Here is a 21,330-nt window from a genome sequence, read left to right on the forward strand (position 1 = left end):
GAGCACTGTTGCCAGACAGAGAAGAACAAGTCAACTTCAGCAGCTGACTTTGGAAGGATTAAGATTTTTTAATAGAAGAAATTTACAAATCTGTTTAACTTTCTGGAGCCAGTTGATATATATAAAAAAAAGTTTTTTCCTGGAATACCCCTTTAATAATTTTCTCCCCCTTTGTGCCTTAAGAAAAAAAACTGAAAAACTAAGAATTTACTTAAGAAGTCTTATCCCAAGGTCAGAGAATTTTCATCACCACCTCTTATATGTAATAAGACAGCCCCCCATCTTAAAGAATACCTTACCTAGAAAAAAAAAAGTTATTGGCTGCAATAAAAAAAACAAACACTATAAAGAGGACTCACCTGCCTCCACTACCCTGATGTCCCGGTGTCATCTTCCATTCCCCAGCCACAGTTATCGTGTCACACTGCCAGTTAGATAATCGTAGGTCGCAGCGATGTCCCTCTTCAGCCGGCAATAGGCTGAGCGGTAGTGTGATTCATTGAGCCACGCCATTGGTAGCCAAGGCTCAAAGAATCACATTGCCGCTCAGCCTATCGCAGGCCATAGCAGGACATTGCTGCGGAAGGCAATTTGCTTACTGGCAGAGTGACACATTGACCACGGCCAGTGGCAGGGGAAGGGAACATTATATCGAGACACCAGGGGTGCAGAGGCAGGCAAGTCTTTATTATTTTATTTTCTTGCAGCCTGGGCATTTTGGAAAATTATTTTCTAGGTGAGACTTCTTTAACCCCTTAAGGACAATGGACGTACTCCTACGCCCCCGTTTCCGAGTCCTTAAAGGGGTTCTCCGGTGCTTAAACATCTTATCCCCTATCCAAAGGATAGGGGATAAGATGCTTGATCGCGGGAGTCCCGTTTGTAATCAGTCCCCGGAGCATGTTCACTCCGGGACTGATTACCGGCAACTACAGGGCGGGCGGCGTGTGACGTCACGCCTGTGCCGGCGTGTGACTTCCCGTAGGCTTGCATTGCGGGGCGGAGCGCGACGTCACACGCCGCCCGCCCTGTAGTCGCCGGTAATCAGTCCCGGAGCGAACACGCTCCGGGGACTGATTACAAACGGGGTGCTGCGTGCATGATCCCGGAGGTCCCCAGCGGCGGGACTCCCGCGATCAGGCATCTTATGCCCTATCCTTTGGATAGGGGATAAGATGTTTAAGCACCGGAGAACTCCTTTAAGGACAGAGGACGTATGAGTACGTCCTGTCCATTCCCGGCCCCCCGCTGCTAGCCGGAGGTAAGGCGGTGCCCGATACCTGCTGATATCGATCAGCAGGCATATCGCCCAGGGGGGTCATGATGACCCCCCCATGTCGGCGATAGCCGCAGATCGCTGAACAATTCAGCCCAGCGATCTGCGGCGGATTCCGGGTCAATCGGGTCTCCAGTGACCCGGTGACCCGGAATTACTGGCTGATCGGGGCAGTCTCTGAAGGCCCCGAACAGCCATAGCCAGCAGGGGTGAGGTGGCACTGGTGCCACCTCACGATCGCCCTGATTAGTTTACCGGCTGACCAATCAGGGCACCTGCTGCGGGTGTCACCCCCGCAACCCGCTCCGCCCCTCTTCCGGAGGACGTGATCGGGTGCGGGAAGAGGACCCCGGCAGCTGGGGACCCCGATCCCCGGCTTCCATGTTGGGATCGGGCCCCAGGAGCGGCGGCGGCGGCGAGGGACTGACCTGAAGCGGCATGGATCAGCAGTTGGACGTGAGTGACAGCCTCCTGCTGTTGCTTAGCAACAACTCCCAGCATGCAAAAAGGGCATGCTGGGAGCTGTAGTTATGCAACAGCAGGAGGCAGACCACCACAACTCCCAGCATTCCCTTATGGGCATGCTGGGACTTCTAGTTTTGCAACAGCTGGAGGCACATTTTTTCTATGGAAAAGTGTACCTTCAGCTGTTGTATAACTACAACTCCCAGCTTGCACAATCAGCTAAAGTGCATGCTGGGAGTTGTAGTGGTGCATCTGCTGCTTGCATAACTACAACTCCCAGCATGCCCGTTGGCTGTCGGTGACTGCTGAGAGTTGTAGTTTTGCAAGAGCTGAAGGCACACTGGTTGTGAAACAAATCCCCAGCCAAAGTAGTATGCCTCCAGCTGTTGCATAACTACAAGTCCCAGCATGCCCTTCCACTGTCCGTACATGCTGGGGGTTGTAGCTTTTGCAACAGCTGAACGCACACAGGTTGCAAAACACTGCGTTTGTTATCAAACTCAGTGTTTCACAACCAGTGTGCCTCCAGCTGTTGCAAAACTACAACTCCCAGCATGCACTGATAGACCGTACATGCTGGGAGTTGTAGTTTTGCAACAGCTGAATGTTCCCCCCTCCCCAATGTGAATGTGGGTACACTCACATGGGCGGAGGTTTACAGTAAGTATCCGGCTGCAAGTTTGAGCTGCGGCAAATTTTCTGCCGCAGCTCAAACTGCCAGCGAGAAACTACTGTGAACCCCCGCCTGTGCGACTGTACTCTAAAAACACTACACTACACTAACACACAATAAAATAAAAATTAAAAAAACACTACATATACACATACCCCCGCACAGCCACCCTCCCCAATAAAAATGAGAGACGTCTGGTACGCCACTGTTTCCAAAACGGAGCCTCCAGCTGTTGCAAAACAACTACTGCCAGTATTGCCAGATGGCCACTGACTGTCCGGGCATGCTGGGAGTTTTACAACAGCTGGAGGCACCCTGTTTGGGAATCACTGGCGTAGACTACCCCTATGTTCACCCCTATGCAAGTCCCTAATTTAGGCCTCAAATGCGCATGGCGCTCTCACTTTGGAGCCCTGTCGTATTTCAAGGCAACAGTTTAGGGTCACATATGGGGTATCGCCGTACTCTGGAGAAATTGTGTTACAAATTTTGGGGGGTATTTTCTGCTATTACCCTTTTTAAAAATGTTACATTTTTGGGAAACCAAGCATTTTAGGTAAAAAACATTTTTTCTAGGGGTCTAGTTTCCAAAATGGTATGCCATGTGTTTTTTTTTTGCTGTTCTGGCACCATAGGGGCTTCCTAAAGGCGACATGCCCCCCAAAAAAACATTTGTCGCTCCTTCCCTTCTGCGCCCGCTGAACAATTTACATAGACATATGAGGTATGCCCTTACTCAAGAGAAATTGGGTTTCAAATACAAGTAAAAATTCTCCTTTTTCCCTTGTAAAAATTAAAAAATTGGGTCTACAAGAACATGGGAGTGTAAAAAATGAAGATTTTGAATTTTCTCCTTCACTTTGCTGCTATTCCTGTGAAACACCTAAATGGTTAAAACACTTACTAAATGTCATATTGAATACTTTGGGGTCATTTGTGGGGTATTTCTAAGATGAAGACCCTTCAAATCCACTTCAAAACTGAACTGGTCACTGAAAAATAGTGAGTTTGAAAATTTTGTGAAAAATGTTAAAATTGCTGCTGAACTTTGAAGCACTCTGGTGTATTCCAAAAGTAAAAACTCAAATTTTATCATGCAAACATAAAGTAGGCATATTGCATATGTGAACCAAAATTTTTTTTATTTTGAATATCTATTTTCCTTACAAGCAGAGTGCTTCAAAGTTAGAAAAATGCAAAATTTTCATCAAATTTGGGGATTTTTCACCAAGAAAGGATGCAAGTTACCACAAAAATGTACCCCTATATTAAAGTAGAATATGTCACGAAAAAACTCTCGGAATCAGAATGATAAGTAATAGCATTCCAGAGTTAATAATGTTCATAGTGACAGTGGTAAGATGTGCAAAAAATGCTCTGGTCCTTAAGGTATAAAATGGCCTGGTCCTTAAGGGGTTAAGAGATATTGGTGTGCGCAGATGTAGGCTTGGCCTGTACTAAATTAAGACGTGATACATTGCAGTAGCCACATGCGGGTGAACCAATTCAGATCAAAAGTCTTAAAGGGGTACTCCGCCCTTGGCATCTTATCCCCTATCCAAAGAATAGGGGATAAGATGTTAGATCGCCGCGGTCCCGCTGCTGGGGACCCCGGGGATCGCCACTGCGGCACCCCGCCATCATTACTGCACAGAGCGAGTTCGCTCTGTGCGTAATGACAGGCAATACAGGGGCCGGAGCAGCGTGACGTCAATGCTCCGCCCCTCATGACATCACGGCCCGTCCCCTTAATGCAAGTCTATGACACGGGGTGTGACGACTGCCACTCCCCCTCCCATAGACTTGTATTGACGGGGGCAGTGACGTCACGAGGGGCGGAGCCGTGACATAACGATGCTCCGGCCCCTGTATTGCCCTTCATTACGTGCAGAGCGATCTTGCTCTGCACAGTAATGATAGCAGGGTGCTGCAGCAGCGATCCCCAGGGTCCCCAGCAGTGGGACCCTGGCGATCTGACATCTTATCCCCTATCCTTTGGATAGGGGATAAGATGTCTAGGGGCGGAATACCCCTTTAACACTTGTGATGTAAGGAACATATTATACACAATTAAATGTCCACGTGGTCTCCTATACATAGGGAAGATCACCCAGCGTGCATTAACAAACATGTCTACCATCTAGTGTAGAACCTACTGTTCCTGATCCCTTATTTCAATAAAATGAGTCATAACATCACACAATTGAAATTCCAAGTAAGCGATCATGTCAGTAGATGAGAGGGAAACATTATAGAGGTCAAAAGTATGCCCGTTCTGTAGTATATATAACAAAACAAACCTTTGCTCACCTCCCACGCTCTAGCAATGCCTCCAGTGTCTTGCTCAGAGCCCCACAGCGATCCTATTTCTGAACCACATTGTGACTGTTGGGCCCAGGAAGCAAGGGGATCCATTGTATCACACTGCTGTTCAGCTAACCGCTGGCTGTGGCAGGACATCGCTGTGGCCAGCGATTCACTAAGCGGAAATGTCACACACTGGAGCGGGGGCTTCCTAAGCTCAACTCAAATGTCAGACTGCTGCTCAAGAAGACGATCACTGTGGGGCCCAGAGCACGACACCAGAAGTATCACTGAAGCGCAGGAGGTGAGTAAAGATGTGTTTTGTTATATACTACAGAACAGGCATACTTCAGGCAAAACAAAACAGCCACTGGATAACCAGTTTAGGAAAATGCTCCATTAACCTAGAAAGATTATGAATTTATACTTTTAGCATTAAGAGTACACTGTATTTATTAGTTTTTTTCTTTTCATTCTATGATTCAGCAACGTTGATATATGCACTATGGGAAGATTAGATAGGAGACTCTCCATTAGCCAGGAGTTATTTCGAGGAGTAGTTATGTTGCCTCTCCAAACCATCGTCATTGGGAGACGACACAAGGTATTTATTATAAGTATGATAGATTCACATTATTATGCTGATGCCTGCCATTAACCCTTCAGGTGCTGTGATCAATGCAGTGCAATCGCGGTGGTCTGATGAATCAAGATGACTGCGAGAGCTTCACCTGCTCTCGGCAGTCTGCTGCGATCTTCTTTTCTGGTCTGCCTTCTAACAATGTTAAGCCTATGTAACGATGTTAAGCAGTCTTAACAGTGTTAAGCCTATGTAAAGCACTGAACAGTAAAAGCAGTCAAAAGATTGCAATAAATGGTCCGCTGTGTGGACTAAAAAAAAAGTGTTAACATTTTTTTAGCAAAAGTGAATAAGCCCCTCCTCCAATAAAAAAATAAAAATTTCCCTCTTTTCCGATTTAACAAAAAAATAAAAAGAAAATCAACATACTTGGAAATGTCCAAATTATTAAAATATGTTAATGATCCTGTACTGTGAATGGCGTAAACATAAAAAAGAAAAAAAAAACAGTCCATAATTGCTGATATTCAGTCACATCACATTCAAGAACAAAAATGAACAAAAAGTTACAAAAAAGTGGTACTGGTAAAACCTATAGATCACGGAGTAAAAAATTAGAAAGTTATAGATGGTCAAAAATAGGGCAATTTTAAACCCTTAAGGACGAAGGGCGTATCCATACACCCCCGTTTCAGAGTCCTTAAGGAATCAGGGCATATGGGTACGCCCTGCGTTCTTCCGGCCCCTGTCGCTCACCGGGCAGGGACCGTGATGCCTGCTGATATCGTTCAGCAGGCATCCCGGCATATCGCCCAGGGGGGTCCTGAGGTCAATTCAGACTGGCGTTTTGCTGCGATTCCGTTCCCCACCGCTCGCCGGGCGGGGATCAGAGCAGGATGCGGCTGTTCCGGATCATCTGGGTCACAAGTGACCCGAATAATGCTGATGATCGGTGGTGTAATCTACACCACCAATCATCATCCGTACAGTACTGGGGGGGGGCTGCACTGTTGCCATCCCCCAGTACAGCACTGATTGAGTGGCCGCATTGACTGCACCAATCACTGCAGTATAGGGAGGGGGGTGCAGGAGCACGCTGCTCCGTTCTGCCCACCATACTTCAGAGATCTGGTGAGCAGGACGGAGCCTCATGCTGCCATCTCCCCCCTCAGTGCTCCCTTTCCCCCTTTCTGTGGCCCCTTGGCACAGAAAGCAGTCAGGGAAAGCAGTAGATTAGGTAGGGGTAGAAATTTTTTTTTTACGTACTGTCTGTAGGTGTCCGTGGGTCCATAGCATCTTTAGCTGCATGACCCAGGCCTTACAGGGTCACCGCGGTCTGCTACCAGTGTTTTTTTGGGGCGCAGACTTTTTTTTTTTTTTTTCGATAAACGTGTGGCCGGGCCCTCTTAGCTATAAAAGAGCGGTCTGCCACAGTAAAGCTAAAGCCCACCTGCCACTGATCAGTCCCGTAGTACTGATCAGCATTTTTTTGTGGTGCAGGTGCTTTTTCTGGTTATAGCGGGTTTTTTTTTTTTTTTTTTTTTTTTAGCAGGCCTGTACTGTGTGGATGGACCGTACCTCTGTGTGCGGCCTGCCCCACCTACGTCAGTGATTTATCACTGATCAGCGTTTTTTGGGGGGTTTAGGCGGTTGAATTTTTTCGAGGTTAAGCGTTTTATATTTTATTTTTCAGGTATTTTGGGTGGGGGTCTGTGTACGTGCCACTAGCCACTGTTCTGGGCTGAGTGGCCAGACCCCCCACTGACTTCTGCGCCCCCTGCCGCCACCAAGCGCTAATCAGTGTGCACTCCATTGATTAGGTAAACACTTTTTTTTGGCACAGGGTTTTTTGCGCTAGGTTTTTAAGTTTCTCATTCTTTTTTATTTTTAGTTTTGTCCTATTTTACATTTTTTTCTTAGTTAGGTTAGGGCGGGTTAGGGAGGTAGTATCGCACCACACCCCACGTAGCACATACACAATTAAAGTTTTTCCCCTCACAGATATATATATATATATATATATATATATACACACACACACACACACACACACACACACACTTCACCCCCCCCCCCCCCCCAATTAGAGTAGGGAAATGGCCCGCATGGCGTTTTCAGCAGAGGAGGCATATGCCTTACTTGCCTCCAACTCTGAAAGCACCTCAGAGGATGAGGAAGACCCCACTTTCCTTATTTCCTCATCCTCCTCATCTTCTGATGATGATTATGAGCCACCAAACGGGCAGAGAGGCCGCCATGCGAGGGTGCAAACCTCCTTTGCTCCTGACCCTATGCCCCATGCTAGTATGAGTCCCTCTGGAGCTCATAATAGTTAAGCCCCCCAGCAAAGTTGGTGCCCCGTACCAGCTAACTTTTCTGGACCACGAGCCTGTGAGTCCTGAGTTTATTGGCAACTCAGGAATCAAGATTGACATTGTCAGGTTCACTGAAATGGACTATTTCAGGTTTTTTTTCAGTGGTAACTTTGTCAGACAAACCTGTAGATGAACCTGTACGCCCAACAGTTCGTCGCCGCTCATTTTTAGCTAGACCCAATGGATGGTACGCCGTCAATGTGGCCGAAATGAGGACCTTTAGGGGCAGAGTGCTGCATATGAGTCTAGTTAAAAAACCCAGTGTCAGACAATACTGCAGTGGTGACATCCTCTAACAGACCGCACTCTACAGTATGGCCATGACACGTCCCCGGTTCGAGGCCATTCGGAAATGTTTGCATTATGCTGATAATGCGTCATGTGTCCCCCCCCCCCCCCCCCCACACACACACACACACTTCAGGGACAAATTTTGTGAGGCCTATGTCTTGGGGCGGGAGGTCGCTATTGATGAGTCTCTCATCAGCTTTAAGGGGAGACTCAGCTTCCGGCAATACATCCCTGCCAAGCAAGCTACAGGTACACTTGCAAGTTTATAGTGTATGAGGGACGAGATTCCCGTTTTGAACCCCCAGAATGTCCCCCCACTCTGCGTGTTAGTGAGAAAATCGTTTGGGGCCTTTTGCACCCATTGCTAGATAAAGGTTACCACCCTTACGTGAATAACTTTTATACTAGTATCCCTCTCTTCACATCTCTCGCTGCCAGATCCACAGTTGCTTGTGGGACAGTCCGGAAGAATCAAAGAGGCCTTCCAGCCCCATCCCCTACACGATCCTATCCCCCGGGGTGAGTCCAGTGCCTTTTCCCATGAAAACCTGTTGCTGGTCAGGTATAAAGGATTAGAGGGATGTCCACCACAATTCATGGGAACGGCAGCACCCCTGTCCCTGTGCGAGGTACCGCGGGTCCGGTCCTCAAGCCCGATTGTATTCTGGACTACAATCGTTATATGGGGATCTTTCTGATCAAGTCCACAAGCCATATGATGTCATGCAGAAAAAACAGGTATGGTCAAAAAAGTTGCAGTCTACATGGTACAGGTTGCCACGTACAACTCTTTTGTACTGTCCCAGTATGCTGGCAACACAGGGACATTACTGCAGTTTCAAGAGGTAGTTCTAAAGGCCCTCATCTTTGGTGACCGCCAAGGAGCGGGTCAGAGCATCTCTAGAACTTCAGTGCCCCGGATCACCAAAAAATGCAGTGTATGTCACAGGAGGGTGATTCGGAAGGACACCACCACTCAGTGTGACACTTGCCCCGATCATCCTGGCCCCTGCATTAAAAACTGCTTCCATGGAGCACTACATTTTTAATCCTTTTCCCAGATTTAAATTCCCCAATTCACACTCCAATGTACCATTCCAGACTACATTGTCTTCCAAATTTTAAAACCAAGCCCCCCCCTCCCCCCCCCCCAAATAAATAAAATAAACCTTTATCCCAGTACCCCTGATAAAAAGGGTCATGGGACACAGAGTCAATAGCATTGGGGGGTTTTCCGTTGCCTCAAATGCACAGCGCTCTCTCCCCACCTGAGCGGGGTGCGCATTTGAGGTAACAGAATAGGGACGGCCACACACATCACATTCCCAGAATGATGATTCAGAGCATAGGGTTTGGGGCAGGCATCATTTTTACTTTCAGCTATACTCTGGGTCATCATTCTGGGAATATAATTGGCATATCAGTATTAAAATTGCAATTTTCATTCCCCCCCATAGTACACTTCATCCATTCCTGGAAAATTAATTTAGGGAACACTCGTCTGTTCCAAAGCTCCACTTCACCCCTATACACCTTCCCTAGTGGGTGTACTGTTTGTAATAGGCTCACATGTGGGTGTTCCTTTCTTGTATTTTCCTCTGAATGTATGTAACTGTTAGGTCCGTAAGAAACATCGGCCTCAAATGCGAAGAGTTCTTGCTCTGTCGTATTTCCAGGGGACAATTCAGAGTCACATGTTAGTTGTTCCCAGAAAGATGAAGCAGAGCATAGGTTGAAAATTGCAATTTTCAAAAGCTACCCTTCATCCATTCCTGGAAAATAAATTTAGGAAACACCTGTGCGTTCAAAATGTCCTCTTTACCCCTATACCCATTCCTCAGGGTGGGTACTTTCTGCAATGGTGTCACATGTGGGTGTTTCATTTTTGTATGTTCCTCTGAATGTATGTAACAGTCAGCTACTGATATGCCATAGGCCTCAAATGCAAACAGACCTCTATGACTTCTGAGCCTTGTTGTGCGCCCGCCCAGCACGTTACCCCATATGTGGATGTGTTTCCATAGTCAGGGCAAAAAGCCCTCCAAAATTTGTAACCCAATTACCCCTTGTAAAAATGTAAAAAATTGGGTAACCCCAGCATTTTAGTGTAAAAAAATCTAAAAATAAAATTTTTCATTTTACGGCCCACTGTTCAAAAAACCTGTGAGGTATAAGTACTCACTGTACCCCTTGTTACCTTCCTTGAGGGGTGTAGTTTCAAAATTGTGGTCACTTGCCGGGGTTTTTTTTTTTTTTTAGATTTTACATTAGAACCTCAACCATTGCAGTGCAAAGCACCACTTTAGGCCTCAAATCTTATCGGTGCTGTCTCACTTCTAAGCCCTGTTTTACACCCGCATAGTGCTTAACTGCCATATATGGGGTATATCCTTATTCTGGAGGAATTGGGCTACAAATTTTGTGGAGCTTTTTTTCTCTTACTACTTGTGAAACTAAAAATTTTTGGGTTAATACAAGCAATTTAGTATTAAAGATAACATTTTTCACTTTTACAGCCCACTGTTCAAAAAACCTATGAGGTGTAAGTACCCACTGTAACCTTTGTTACGTTCCTGCGGCGATACCACATGTTTGTTTTTATTCACACACTTTTTTTTTTTTAAAGGGGAAAAGGGGGTATTCTGATTTTTATTAGAGAAGGGGATAAATCACATTTATGCAGTGTTATAGCCCCCTCTAGGTGCTATAACATTGCATACACTGATTGCAGGCACTGTTCAATGCATTGCCATTGTAATGCATTTATCAGTGTTTTCTGTGCTTGATTGCTCAAGCCTTTATTTCAGGCTTGGAGCAATCAAATGCCGATCGGACAGCCGGGAAGAAGGCAAAAAACATGTAAAAAAAAGAAAATGGCAGCAACACACTTGGTCAACAAAATGGAGGCTCTTAGCGCACTTTTTGATCAAAATGTGTCTCCCCCATCCACCATGCGGAGGTGGCCTCATATCGGATATTTCACAGGAGGTGGTTTTGGATTGTTAGTGGATTCAGCATGTCACCCAGCCTGAGGTGGGTGATTGTTAGGGTCCCATCCAATATGAGGCCACCTCTGCGTGGTGGATGGGGGGGGCACGTTTTGATCAAAAAGTGCGCTAAGAGCCTCCATTTTGTTGACCAAGTGTGTTGCTGCCATTTTCTTTTTTTTACATGTTTTGTACTTGCCACAGCAGCGTGCACCCGTGTATTGGGTTTAACTGCTGGCTACATTTTATTATTTTTTTGTTTTTGCTGGGAAGAAGGTAAGGCACCTCCCGCTTTCCTCTCAGCTGTTCGGCGTGGCGGTCCCGAACAGCTCTGCTGAGCTAACCAGTATGGATTTCTCCCGTTTTAGATGCCGCAACCAACTTTGATTGCGGCGTCTAAAGGGTTAATACTGGACATCAGCCCGATCGGCAATGTCCGGTATTAGCCGCAGGTCCTGGTTGCGCATACCAACCGGGACCCCGTAGATACGAAGCGCGCTCAGCTTCTGAGTGCGCTTCACAGATCGGGAGCCGGCCACGGAAGTAAATATACGTCCGTGGTCATTAAGGGGTTAAGGAACGAGGCCTGTACGGCCTGGTCCCATTACCGGGGTTTGAAGAGTGCTCACGAGCTGAGCACGCTTCCTACTCGGTGGGTCCCGGTTGCTATGAGCAGCCAGGACCCACGGTTGATGCCAGGCATCACCTATCAGGTCGGTGCCTAGCATTAAAGGGGTTATCCAGCATAAGGTGATTTTATTACGTACCTGGCAGGCAGTAATGGACATGCTTAGGAAGGATCTGCGCTTGTCTTGGGCTAAATGGCTATGTTGTAAGATTATCAGAACACTGTGGCTAGCTTTCCGTGAACTTGTATTTCCTGTTTTCAGTTTTCTTGTTTGCCTACAAATCTCATGATACCATTTTCCTCCTTCCCACACATCAGCTACCCCACCCATTGAAACATACATGAGCTGCAGACCTGTGGGCTTCAATCAGGATGCCTCCAGCTGTCTCATTACTTGCAGATTGCTCTCTCCACCCATTGAAGCAGACAGGCTCCCTGTCATCAGCTGACTAGTGAGTCAGGTCTCAGCCACATTGCAAGCTGGGAAAAATCTGAGACAGCAGTCATTTTGTATGCTGGTAAAAATAAATATTGAGGTGAAAATCACATAAGAATTGTGAGAAAACCATCACAGGAAAAGACACTATATTATGAATTACACCAACTTTACAGCCCCTGTAGCATAGTCAAATAAAAAAAATTCCCGGAATACCCTTTAACCCTTTAGACATTGCAATCAAAGTTGATAGCAGCATCAAAAATGTGGGGTTAACAGACGGTTGGGTTTGGGCAAAAAAAAAGTTCATAAAAGTGAATTAACTCAATCCTAATAAAAGTTTGAATCCACCCCCCCCTTTTTCCCCATTTTTTTTATAGAATATTGTAAATAAAAATAAACATATGTGGTATCACCACGTGCGTCAATGTCCGAACTATTAAAATATGAGGTTAGATAAACAGCACGATTGATGGCATACAGAAAAAAAAATCAAAGCCCAAAACTGCGCATTTTTGATCACTTCATATACCATAAAAATCTTTTTTTTTTTAAATGATCAGAAAGTCCCATCAAGATAAAAATGATACTGTTAAAAACTACAGATCACAGTACAAAAAATAAGCTTCATATAGCCCTGTATGCAGAAAAAAAAAAGTTGAGAAGATGACAATTTTAAGCATACTAATTTTGATGCTTGTAGTTATAATTTTTTTAAAGTAGTAAAATAAAAACTACATAAAATGGGTATCCTTATAACCATATGGACCTACAGAATAAAAATAAGGTGTCATTTTTACCGAAAACTACACTGAATAGAAACGTAAGCCCCCGAAAGTTACAAAATGGTATTTATTTTTTATTTTACCCCACAAATATTTTCTTTTTGGTTTCGCCATAGAATATATTACAAAATCATAGTCATTACAAAGTAAAATTTGAGACACAAAGAACATGCCCTTATATGGGTCTGTAGATGCAAAACTGAAAGTGTTATTTTTAAAAGGGTAGGTGGAAAAAACGAACGGGATCGGCGGGCGGCGACGGAGATCTGTGGCGGTGTGCAGCAGAAGAGGACGGCTCCCGGATGCGACGGAAGCCGGTGAGTAGTTGCATAGCAACATCTAGAGGGCTACAGTCTGAGACCACTATAGTGGTCTCTAGACTGTAGCCCTCCAGATGTTGCAAAACTACAACTCCCAGCATGCCCAGACAGAAAACAGCTGTCTCGGCATGCTGGGAGTTGTAGTTGCGTATACCTCCAGCTGTTGCATAACTACATCTCCCAGCATGCCCTTCTGTGATCAGTCATGCTGGGAATTGTAGTTTTGCAACAGCTGGAGGCACACTGGTTGGAAAATACTGAGTTAGGTAACAGAACCGAACTCAGTATTTTCCAACCAGTGTGCCTCCAGCTGTTTCAAGACTACAACTCCCAGCATGTACTGACAGACCGTGCATGCTGGGAGTTGTAGTTTTGAAACAGCTGGAGGCCCCCCCCCCAGTGGCGTTGCGACCCGGGTGCGGGGGGTGCGGCCCGCACCGGGTGACACCAACCTAATGGGGTGACACCAAGACGCTCCGCAGCACCCCCCCCCCCATCTGTGCCCGACCGGCCTCCCATCCGTCAGCACCCCCCCCCCCCCCCTGCGCTGTGTGTGCGGTGCGCCCGTCCGTCATCACCCCCCCCCCCCTCTTTCACCTTCACTCTGCGCCCGTCCGTCATCACCCCCCCCCCCGCACCTTCACCAGCACTGTGCCCGTCCTCCGCTCCCACGTCTGCGCCGGCCTGACGTCACACCGCATGGCCGCGCAGGAGGACGTGAGTTACGTCACTCGCACGGCGCCCGGTGAGAAGGATCGCTGCGCTGGATGGGTGAGTGTGTATGTCTGTCTCTCTGTCTGTCTGTCTCTATCTATGCTTGTGTGTGACTGTGTGTGTGACTCTGTGTGTGTGACTGTGTGTGTATGTGACTGTGTGTGTTTGTGTGACTCTCTGAGTGTGTGTGTGTGTTTGTGACTCTGTGTGTGTGTGTTTGTGCGACTCTGTGTGTGTCTGTGAGTGTGTCTCTCTGACTGTGTGTGTGTGTGTTTGTCTCTCTGTGTTGTATGTGTTTTTTGTGTGTGTGTGTGTGGGGGGGGGGGGGGGGGGGAGGAATAACCAGCGATCTATTGTGGGGAGACTTTGACCCATTATGGGGAACCTGCAAGGGAACCTGCGGCCTAATGTGGGGAAACTACTACCAAATGTGCAGAGTCTATGCTACCTAATGTGGGGAATCTGTGCTACCAAATGTGGGAAGTCTATGCTACCTTATGTGGGGAATCTGTGCTACCTAATGTGGAGAAATTGCTACCTAATGTGGGGAAATTGCTACCTAATGTGGGATAACTGGTACCTACCTAATGTGGGGGAACTGGTACCAAATGTGGGGAATCTATGCTGCCTAATGTGGGGAATAGATGCTACCTAATGTGGGGAAACTGCGACCTACCTAATGTGGGGGCACTGGTACCAAATGTGGGGAATAGATGCTACCTAATGTGGGGGCACTGCTGCCTACCTAATGCTCCCCCCCCTGGCAGTAGCACCCTCATCATCCACCAGCAACACCCCCCCAGCAGCACCTCCATCAACATATCCTGATGGTGGATGATGGAGGTGCTCCTGCCAGGAGGATGATCCTGCCGATGGATGATGGGGGTGATACTGCCAGGGGGGATGGCCAGTAGCACCCTCATCATCCTCCAGCAACACCCCCCCCAGTAGTAGCACCCCTATCATCCACTAGCAACACCACCAATACCCCCCTCCCGTGGTAATAGCATCAGCTAACGGATGTTGAGGGGTGTTACTTTGGTTGTGGTATTATATTCAGAGGGGGCAGTGTATGGCAACGTTATATTCAGAGGGCGCAGTTTGTGGTAGTATTATATTCAGAGGGCGCAGTTTGTGGTAGTATTATTAGAGATGAGCGAACTCACAGTAAATTCGATTCGTCACTAACTTCTCGGCTCGGCAGTTGATGACTTATCCTGCGTAAATTAGTTCAGCCTTCGGGTACTCCGGTGGGCTGAAAAAGGTGGATACAGTCCTAGGAAAGAGTCTCCTAGGTCTGTATCCACCTTTTTCAGCCCACCGGAGCACCTGAGAGCTGAACTAATTTATGCAGGATAAGTCATCAACTGCCGAGCAGAGAAGTTTGTGACGAGTTGAATTTACTGTAGTTTGCTCATCTCTAAGTATTATATTCAGAGGGTGCAGTGGGTGGTAGTATTATATTCCGAGGGTACAGTATGTGGCGGTATTATATTCAGGGGTACAGTATGTGGCAGATTTATATTCAGGTGTACAGTATGTGGCAGATTTATATTCAGAGGGTACAGTATGTGGCAGATTTATTTACAGAGGGCGCAGTTTGTGGTAGTATTATATTCAGAGGGCGCAGTTTGTGGTAGTATTATATTCAGAGGGTATAGTGTGTGGCGGTATTATATTCAGGGGTACAGTATGTGGCAGATGTATATTCAGAGGGTACAGTATGTGTTGGTATTATATTCAGAATGTACAGTGTGTGGTAGTATTATATTCAGTGGGTACAGTGTGTGGCGGTATATTCAGGGGTACAGTATGTGGCAGATTTATATTCAGAGTGTACAGTATGTGTTGGTATTATATTCAGAGTGTACAGTGTGTGGTAGTATTATATTCAGTGGGTACGGTGTATGGAAGGTTTATAATGAAAGAGTATAGTGTATAGTAGTATTATATTTAGAGGATACAGTGTCTGGCAGGTTTATAATAATTATTGTTTTCATATAGAGGATGAGAATGCGCTGACATAGTGAGGAGACGTCTGGGCGTCACATTCTGCAGAGAGAAGTTTTAGCTGGACCAGGCGGTATGTACCATCTGAATTAGATAAGGGAAGACTATAGAGAAGACGTCACTGATATCATTGTGTATTCTCCTCTCTGTGTCCTATCAGAGCTGTAGTCACTTGTCAGTTCTACAGTTATGGTCAGTGAAACTACAACTCCCAGCATAACCTCACCACTGCTCAAAGGGGTACTCTACTGGAAAAAAAATTTTTTAATCAGCTGGTGCTACAAAGTTAAACAGATTTGTAAATTACTTCTATTTAAAAATCTTAATCCTTCCAGTACGTATTAGCAGCTGTATTAGCGATTCACAGGAAGTTATTTTCTTTTTTAATTTATTTTCTGTCTGACCACAGTGCTCTGTGCTGACACCTCTGTCCATGTCAAGAACTGTCCATAGTAGGAGCAAATCCCCATAGCAAACCTATCCTGCTCTGGACAGTTCCTGACATGGACAGAGGTGTCAGCAAATAGCACTGTGGTCAGACTGGAAAGAACTACACAACTTCCTGTGGAGCATACACCAGCTTATAAGTACTGTAAGTATTAAGATTTTAAATAGAAGTAATTTAAAAATCTGTTTAACTTTCTGGCACCAGTTGATATAAAAGTAAATGTTTTCCAGTGGAGTACCCCTTTAAGTAATTCTGGGAGCTGTATATTTCAATGGTGAAAACTTCTTTAACACTTTCCTATTCTGTGGCAACTGGTATATCTGATTATTATACTGGAATTTCTCACAATGCGCTACAACAGTGGTGTCTGTCACAACAGGCTAAAAACTTACTGGGGGGAGGGGGAGGTATGGGGGTGACACCATTTTCTACCGCACCGGGTGACACCAACCCTAGCAACGCCACTGCCCCCCCCCCCCCCATGAGAACGTACAGGGTACATTCACACGGGCGGGTTTACACCAAGTTTCCTGCTTCAAGTATGAGCTGCGGCAAATTTTTGCCGCAGCGCAAATTCCTAGCGGGAAACTCACCATAACCCGCCAGTGTGAATGTACCCTAAAAACACTACACTACACTAACACCTAATAAAGAGTAAAACACTACATAAACACCCCCTTACACTGTCCCCCCCCAATAAAAATGAAAAACGTATTGTACGGCAGTGTTTCCAAAACGGAGCCGCCAGCTGTTGCAAAACAACAACTCCCAGCATTTCCGGACAGCCACTGACTGTCCAGGCATGCTGGGAGTTTAGCAACAGCTGGAGGCACCCTGTTTGGGAATCACTGGCGTAGAATACCCCTATGCCCACCCCTATGCAATCCCTAATTTAGTCCTCAAATGCGCATGGTGCTCTCTCACTTTGGAGCCCTGTCGTATTTCAAGGAAACAGTTTAGGGCCACATATCGGGTATCGCCGTACTCGGGAGAAATTGCACTACAAATTTTGGGGGGCTTGTTCTCCTTTTACCCCTTATGAAAAGGAAAAGTTGGGGTCTACACCAGCCTGTTAGTGTAAAAAAAAAAAATTTTTACACTAACATGCTGGTGTTGCCCTTTACTTTTTATTTTCACAAGAGGTAAAAGGAAAAAAAAACCCCCAAAATTTGTAACGCAATTTCTCCTGAGTACAGAAATACCCCATATGTGGGCGTAAAATACTCTGCGGGCACACAACAAGGCTCAGGAGAGAGAGCGCACGATGTACATTTGAGGCCAAAATTGGTGATTTGCACAGGGGTGGCTGATTTTACAGCGGTTCTGACATAAACCCCAAAAAATAAATACCCACATGTGATCCCATTTTGGAAACTACACCCCTCATGTAATGTAATAAAGGGTACAGTGAGCATTTATGCCCCACAAGTGTCTGACAGATTTTTGGAACAGTGGTCCGTGAAAATGAAAAATGTAATTTTATTGTTTGCACAGCCCACTGTTCCAAAGATCTGTCAAACGCCAGTAGGGTGTAAATGCTAACTGTACCCCTTATTACATTCCGTGAGGGGTGTAGTTTCCAAAATGGGGTCACATGTGAGGGGTCCACTGTTCTGGCACCACGGGGGGCTTTGTAAATGCACATGGCCCCCGACTTCCAAACAAATTATCTCTCTAAAAGCTCAATGGCGCTCCTTCTCTTCTGAGCATTGTAGTTCGCTCGCAGTGCACTTCACGTCCAAACATGGGGTATTTCCATACTCAGAAGAAATGGGGTTACAAATTTGGGGGGGGGGGGCATTTTCTCTTATTACCCTTTGTAAAAAAGTAAAATTTGGGGAAAAAACTGCATTTTAGTGGAAATTTTTTTTTTCTCATTTACACATCCGACTTTAACAAAAAGTTGTCAAACACCTGTGGGGTGTTAAGGCTCACCGTACCCCCTTGTTACGTTCCTTGAGGGGTGTCGTTTCCATAATAGTGTGCGATGTGGTTTTTTTTGCTGTCCTGGCACCATAGGGGCTTCCTAAATGGGACATGCCCCCCAAAAACCATTTCAGAAAAACTCACTCTCCTAAATCCCATTGTTGCTCCTTCGCTTCTGAGCCCTCTACTGCACCCGCCGAACACTTGACATACACATATGAGGTATTTTCTTACTCGAGAGAAGTTGGGTTACAAATTTTGAGAGGATTTTTTTCCTTTTACCCCTTGTAAAAATTCAGAAACTGGGTCTACAAGAACATGCCAGTGTAAAAAATGAAGATTTTGAAATTTCTCCTTCACTTTGCTGCTATTCCTGTGAAACACCTAAAGGGTTAACACACTGACTGAATATCATTTTGAATACTTTGAGGGGTGCAGTTTTTATAATGGGGTCATTTATGGGGCATTTCTAACCAGAACTGGTCCCTGAAAAATTCCGATTTAGAAAATTTTGCGAAAAATTGTAAAATTGTTGCTGAACTTTGAAGCCCTCTGGTGTCTTCCAAAAGTAAAAACTCATCAATTTTATGATGCAAACATAAAGTAGACATATTGTATATGTGAATCAATATATAATTTATTTGGAATATCCATATTCCTTATAAGCAGAGAGCTTCAAAGTTAGAAAAATGCAAAATTTTCAAATTTTTCATGACATTTTTGAATTTTTCACCAAGAAAGGATGCAAGTATCGCCAAAAATTTACCACTATCATAAAGTAGAATATGTCACGAAAAAACAGTCTCGGAATCAAATTTATAAGTAAAAGCATCCCAGAGTTATTAATGCTTAAAGTAACAGTGGTCAGATTTGCAAAAAATGCTCCCGTCCTTAGGGTCATAATGGGCTCCGTCCCCAAGGGGTTAAAGAGGCACTCTCATTGTTAAAAACTTTTCATATATTGCAGGACTCATTATAATATAACATTTCACAATATACATCTGTAAAAATGTTTTTCATTTTCACCTGAAATTCAAGCTCAAAATAGCCACCACTAGGGGTCGCCTTTCTTTTAGCCAGACAGACTAATCTAGATTTTACAGCATACTGGATACTGGCCGTAAAGCAGACCGGTATCCAGTATAGGAGATTTCTATTGAGTGTATGCAAAACTACAGATAAAGGATGTGTGGACCTGCCGGGAGCTGTAGTTTTACAACAGCTGGAGGCAACACTGCTCTAACAGTTATTTACAAACATTGCAGCTTCAGTTGTTACTAAACTACAACTCCCAGCATGCTGAAATAGTCAAAGATTTCTCGGACTCGTGAATGACAAAGAAGTTGATCAGACATTCAGGAGTCTGTGAAAGATGGACACACATAGTGACAGCTATGCTGATTAGCATCCAGCTTTACTAGAAGATAAAACAGATAGAACATGTATTCATAAAAATGCTGTGCTTTTATCTAAAAAATCCTTGCACTAATTTTATAAAGATCTATTCTTATTTTTATACATTTTATCCTGTTATGAATTCACCATAATGTATTTTGATTACTGCAGGCAAGCTCCAAGTATCTTTCTTTGTGTAACATGACACAGCATAAAACCAGAGAGGAAAGAGTTAGAGAGTAGAGAGTACTGATTGGCTGACTGCCCAGGCTTGCTCCTGTGAGGGAGATAGACTGACACGCCCCCTCCAGCCTGCACAATGAAAAAGTAACTCACCAGCAGATAAATGCTTATATCTTTGGATATATAGGTCCGAGACCCATAATAATTATATATACATGATCAGGATCGGGTCCTGAGTAACAAATCACTTTTTTCTTTTTTTTTTTGCACTATGACAGGTACACTTTAACCCGTTAAGGACCAAGCCCATTTTCACCTTAAGGACCAGAGCATTTTTTGCACATCTGACCACTGTCACTTTAAGCATTAAAGCATACCTGTCATAGTGCAAAAAAAAAAAAATGTGATATGTTACTCAGGACCCAATCCTGATCACGTGCATATAATTATGTGTCTCGGACCTATATATCCAGAGATATAAGCATTTATCTGATGGTGAGTTACATTTTCATTGTGCAAGCTGGAGGGGGCGTGTCAGTCTGTCTCCCTCACAGGAGCAAGCCTGGGCAGTTAGCCAATCAGTACTCTCTACTCTGTAACCCTTCCCTCTCTGGTTTTATGCTGTGTCGTGTTACACAGAGAAAGATACTTGGAGCTTGCCTGCAGTAATCAGAAGACATTATGGTGAATTCATAACAGGATAAAATGTATAAATATAAGAATAGATCTTTGTAAAATTAGTGCAAGGATTTTTTAGATAAAAGTACAGCATTTTTATGAATACATGTTCTATCTGTTTTATCTTCTCCTAGTAAAGCTGGATGCTAATCAGCATAGCTGTCACTATGTGTGTCTGTCGTTCATCTTTCACAGACTCCTGAATGTCGGATCAACTACTTTGTCTTTCAGGAGTCAGAGAAAGCCTTGACTATTTCAGCATGCTGGGAGTTGTAGTTTAGTAACAACTGAAGCTGCAATGTTTGTAAATAACTGTTAGAGCAGTGTTGCCTCCAGCTGTTGTAAAACTACAGCTCCCGGCAGGTCCACACATCCTTTATCTGTAGTTTTGCATACACTCAATAGAAATCTCCTATACTGGATACCGGTATGCTTTACGGCCGGTATCCAGTATGCTGTAAAATCTAGACTAGTCTGTCTGGCTAAAAGACAGGCGACCCCTAGTGGTGGCTATTTTGAGCTTGAATTTCAGGTGAAAATGTAAATTTTTTTAACAGGTGTATATTGTTAAATATCATATTATAATGAGCCCTGCAATATATGAAAAGTTTTTAACAATGACAGTGCCTCTTTAATAACTCTGGGATGCTTTTACTTATGAATTTCATTCCGAGAATGTTTTTTCGTGACATATTCTACTTTAACATAGTGGTCAATTTTCGCTGATACTTGCATCAAGCTCTATGGTTGTAAGTAGGAATGTCCCGATACCATTTTTTTAAGACAGAGTACGCGTACCGATACTTTAATTCTAGTACTCGCCGATACCAAGTAAAGGGAATCTGACACCAGGGTG

The 21,330-nt window shown here is 44.9% G+C and overlaps 1 protein-coding gene and 1 long non-coding RNA gene across 3 annotated transcripts in view; one reads left to right on the top strand and one right to left on the bottom strand.

The window, feature by feature from the left end:
* The window catches only part of PDE10A (phosphodiesterase 10A), a 673,197-nt gene that overhangs the window by 630,038 nt on the left and 21,829 nt on the right, over positions 1-21,330 (bottom strand). The window lies entirely within an intron of this gene.
* LOC130362411 (uncharacterized) overlaps positions 1-21,330 on the top strand; it is a 44,893-nt gene that overhangs the window by 1,969 nt on the left and 21,594 nt on the right. Inside the window, exon 2 of the long non-coding RNA XR_008891409.1 lies at positions 5,205-5,322. This is a non-coding gene — a long non-coding RNA (uncharacterized LOC130362411). The remainder of the gene's footprint in view (positions 1-5,204; positions 5,323-21,330) is intronic.

Source organism: Hyla sarda, chromosome 3 (assembly GCF_029499605.1).
Source record: "Hyla sarda isolate aHylSar1 chromosome 3, aHylSar1.hap1, whole genome shotgun sequence".
In the NCBI taxonomy this organism is placed as follows: Eukaryota; Metazoa; Chordata; class Amphibia; order Anura; family Hylidae; genus Hyla; species Hyla sarda.